Genomic DNA, 5,017 nt, shown 5'->3' with positions numbered 1-5,017 from the left:
CAAAAAAAAAAATCAACTGTCTTTTGATTGTATCTAGATTTACAGTACCCTCTGTGAAGGCATATCTATCCATTTGTTTGACATCTTGCATTAGCAATCCTGCTTTATTGCCAAGGGCGATGTCTGAATAAATGCTTGCTATATAAATCGGAAAATGTGAAAACACAGGGTTTGTGTCGGCCCCCTGCTGCTTTTTTTTTTTTTTTTGTATTATGTCTGAATGAATGCTTGCTTGTAGATCGGAAAATGTGAAAACACAGGGTTTGTGTCGGCCCATTGCTGCTTTTCAGTTGTTTGTATTATTTGTTTATGTTTGTGTTATTTTTATGTCTTTACGTTGTGTTGTACAGCCTGTTACATAACACTAACATTACCTTCCTGGTTTGTAAGAAAATAAAAATCCAAAAAAGAGACAGTTATGCACAACATGGAAACCGTGTCTGTGTCTTCCATTAATTCAATCTCATGAAATTTCATGTCAATTAAAAATATTTCTGTCATTACCATAGTGCAAAAATAATGACCCATATATAATTGATTGAAATAAACCTCACTAATTGACTAGTTGGTTTTTAAACACTATCATTCAAAACTTTAAGGTCTGGAAGTATCTTGTGCTCACCAAGGCTGCATTTATTTGATCAAAAAAAAAAAAGTGAAATATTATTACAATTTAAAAATACCTATATTCTATTTTAATATATTTTAAAATGTAATTTATTGCAGTGATGGCAATGCTGAAGTTTCAGCAGTCATTACTCCAGTCTTCAGTGTCAAGAAAGATTTCTTATCAATGTTTAATACTTAATATATTCTATATATATATATTTAATGGAAACGACTATACATTTTTTAGGGTTCTGTAATTAACAAAGTTCAAAAGAAATAGAAATATTTTGAAATATTGGAAATGTCTTTCTGACCTTTGCTCAAATTAAAGTGTCTATGCTGAATAAGCGTATTAATAAATATTAATATATTGATATGTTAAAAACAACACATGTAGGCCTATACCATTTATGTAATATATAATTATACAATTTAGTGAACTAGATTTAATTATGTTTGAACTGATGATCTTTTTTAGTCATAAACATGATCTTATTTTCTCACTTTTTGACATTTAGGTAAAACCTGAGAAATAATGAAAAGCAAAAATACATTTCCTTTTATTTGAATGGGTTTTTATTCGGAGTAGGAAAGTTCTGTCACTGACATGTTATTGTAGTGTTGCATATCAATGTCATCAAATCTTGGTAAAAATATCCTATGGCAATAACTTCTTAAGGCTGATAGTGTTTCTATCACCGGTTGGTTGTAGATGGTTCTTCACTCAACTATGTACACAAGCATACGTTCACACCACATACAACAGTGATTCACAGGACTCAACTAGCAGGACAGGGAATGACCCTCAATGTCAAAACATCCCAATTTTAAGGTGAAGTGTGTAGTTTCTGCGCCACCACATGGAATTGCAAAAAAATAATATGCTTCATGCAATACTTCCCCCTCTATTATGTCATCCGAACAAACTCATGCCATTGGTTGAGCCAATGTTGCTGTAACAGGCTGGTTGTGATGCTCAAACAAACAGAGCAATGCGTTGAAATGTATTGATAGCGCCACAGTGCCACCTATGAATGGCTGCTTACAGCTCTCTCTGTAAATTAAGACATTAATTTAACATTTAAAAAAATTACACCAATCAACTTTAAATAAATAAATGCAAATTGAGAACCAGCAATCTGCATGAGTGTGAGTTTGTCATTCATGTTAAAGCAACTGTAAGTTGTTGTTTTTTTTTTACCTTGAAATTCTGCTACTACACTGGCTTGTTTCTTTCTCACGCTTCCCCTAAACTTGTGTTCTGGGAGGATGTAATGGTGCGTTCAAGTCATGTCGGATAGATCGTATTTACGAGTTGAACGCACATGAACGCCACCACAAAGTCGTTATTAGGAGTGGGAAACTCGAAATTTTGTTTAAGCCCCGAGTCTCCGAATTCCGAGTCCGGAATTGATGGATGCAACGTCTGTAGTTGACGGTAAATTTTTGTTTAAATTGATAGTTTAGTTGTCCTATAAACTTAAATTGGTCATGTTCTTGTTACGCAGCTGAAATCCAAGTAAAAAAATGCAGACCCTGTTGTATTTTCTTGTAATTTATTAAAAGAAGGTACACCGCCATCTTGTGCCGACTAAACTGACTTGAACGCACCTGACGTCGTAATTACGACTTGTCAACTCGTAAGTACGAACGTACCAGGAGGACTTGAACGCAGCATAAGTTTGTACCGCATAAAGAGCATCAACGCACAGCTATCCAGTGTAATTACGACAGTGAATTCCACTCACTTAACTGTAGGGGGCTCTAAAGTCGCAAAATACACAAAACAGTTGCTTTAATTATAATCTTTTACTGTGAAATTTTATGTTAATAAACAGCTTTCCAGAGACTTTTAATTTGAAATCTCGAACGTATGTCATGCATGCTCTGGTTTGAAAAAGGAAATCTTCATTTCCTGCGCTTTGGAAAAGCTGAAGACAAAGGTGAAGTGGAAAATACTTCAAATATAAACAGCAGATTCAAAGACAAAATTTTGAGATTCAAAGTAAATCACACAACACACACACTTCTTGTGTAAAATGAACTATGACTAAGACACGCACAAAAAAATATTTTCCTGAAGCAAAAGAAACCAAGCATACTGCAAAATAATACCTAATACTTTTTATGCTTCAAAACCATTCACACTCATCAGAGTTTGAATATTCAGTCACTGAAGAAAATCAATAAATAACAGACGTATAAATACACTAATATATACAGAAAATATTTTTTAAAAGATCAGTATTGACCAGCCTTCATCTCTCTTACAGTGTCAAATGAAAATTCAGCAAACCGGGTGCATTTAGAATGGATCTCTCTCTCTCTCTCCCACACACACACACACACACGTACGCACACACACACACACACATAAAAAGAACAGTAAAAACCATCAAGGACTTAAAAAAGAACTTATACACAGTGAACTAGGGGTTCTCTTGCAATAAATAGTCCAAGAAATACAAAACTTCTGCCTCATTCTTCAATGCCTAGCCATTTGTCGCCCAACTCAAGAAAACAACAGGTGGATAATGACGGTAACTGCTACTTGAGGTTCCGTTTCTGTGATTTCAGACTGGCACAACAGGAACTGACGTGTGACCACCTGCGGGCAGGTGAGGAGTGTTGAAGAACATCTATCCACCAAATGATAAGGAACTATTCAGGCAAAGGAAGCAGAGGAATGAAGTAACTCCTCCAAGGGCACTAAACGCACCAGGAGAAAGACAAAAGCAAAAAATATGGAATGTTCTTGTTCTCAAGTGCTAGAGATGTGAGATCTGGAGTCAGAACAAATGTGTTTCATTCAGCACTTTTTGGGTCCCCATGCAGACGTCTGTTTCGGTGCTATTCCAGATCCGAACGTGGGGAACTCTTCGGCACTGCTCATGTCTGGTGCCTGAATGTTGCAAAAAGAGGAAAAAGAAAATCGTTAACATGACGATGACAGGGACAACATGAAATTAAGGTTTTACAGTGGCAAACTTTTAAACCTTGTTGCCTTGTGCATTCCAGGGGGCGTCCCGCACAACAAAGCCTTTAGCCAGAGCTTTGTTATCCTCGTCATTTCCTCCTGTCCCCATCGTCTTTGAAGGAGGCTTCATATAAGATGCCATAGTCTCTGTCTCTGTGACACTCAACATCTAAGAGGGAAGATGAGTTGAGTGATAATGCAAAAGAAAGGAAAACACAAGTGATGGAATATATCTGTCTAGAAAGAAGCATCTGCAGTTCTGCATTCCCAACTCACATATTCTTCTTCCAGGTTAAGTAGATGGTCAATGGCATTATCAACATTCTCCGGCAGTCCGGTTACAGTAACCTTGCTCGGGTCCTCAGAACCTGGCTGAGGAAACCGTATATCAACCTGAAATAAAGAAGATAATTATTAAGGATGCTATGAACCAAATATGAGATATAGCCACTGATCTATGACAGAGAATTATACAGATCAGTAGATATAGCTATTATTTGGCTAAATTTTCAATATGTATTTTTATTATTAAATACTTATATCACTAAATGTTTTAATTAATAACAATGTTTTTTTCTTAAGTATTAATTATTATTATTATTGTAAAGTTAATTTTTAATAATAATACTAACAACAACAACAACAAAAGTTAAGAATATTATTATTGGTTATGGTAATTATTTTTTAATGATAATAATAATTGTTATTATTATTATAATGGTTGTTTTTGATTATTATTATATTATTATTATTATGATGTTAAATATTATTGTTGATGGTAATTTTTTTTAAAAATAAATAATAATAATAATAATAGTCAATAATAATTATTATAATGATTGTTATTGATCATCATCATCATTAATAATCAGGGTGTCTACAGATATGAACAAGTAAAATTTAAGACTTTTTAATACCACCTTATGTGAAATTTAAGACCAAACCTGCGATGGAATTACACATTATATTACATACATATATGTAATATTTAATGTCCTTAATGTAAAACGAAAACAAAATATCATTGCTGTCAAAAATGCTATTTATTATGATATACAGTGAACTTTTCATATCAGTAGACAATATCCCATACGAAATATCCCCACGTAAACAACATAAACAATTAATTATGAAGCAATATTTTCATCAGTGTTCTATCAGCTTTTACATACTTAATCTTGTTTTTAATATTTACCCCAGGATATTATTTACCTTTATAAATGACAATATTTTTTAACCTTATTAATACAACCTCATTGTATGCGTCATCTTTCATGTCAAATTCTTACAATTGATCAAGAAATTCACTATACACTGAGGCTGTTACAAATCAAATTAAATAATTTACACTGCAAAATTAAAACTGCAATAAATAATGTTACGAGATTAATGTTTTAAAGGGGTCATATGACGTTGCTAAAAAGAACATTA

At 33.4% G+C, this 5,017-nt stretch overlaps 1 long non-coding RNA gene across 1 annotated transcript; it reads right to left on the bottom strand.

Annotated features, from left to right (window-relative positions):
* Nucleotides 1-2,292: 2,292 nt before the first annotated feature.
* LOC107738990 (uncharacterized) lies at nt 2,293-4,029 on the bottom strand. The gene is made up of 3 exons (XR_001639954.1): nt 3,863-4,029; nt 3,606-3,755; nt 2,293-3,511 (listed from the first exon to the last, which is right to left on the bottom strand). It is a non-coding gene; the product is annotated as an uncharacterized LOC107738990 (long non-coding RNA).
* Nucleotides 4,030-5,017: the final 988 nt, after the last annotated feature.

This window comes from Sinocyclocheilus rhinocerous, unplaced genomic scaffold (genome assembly GCF_001515625.1).
Source record: "Sinocyclocheilus rhinocerous isolate Xijiao unplaced genomic scaffold, SAMN03320098_v1.1 scaffold735, whole genome shotgun sequence".
Taxonomy (NCBI): domain Eukaryota; kingdom Metazoa; phylum Chordata; class Actinopteri; order Cypriniformes; family Cyprinidae; genus Sinocyclocheilus; species Sinocyclocheilus rhinocerous.
Note: the sequence above shows the minus strand (reverse complement) of the source record. Positions and strands in the feature narration are given on the sequence as shown.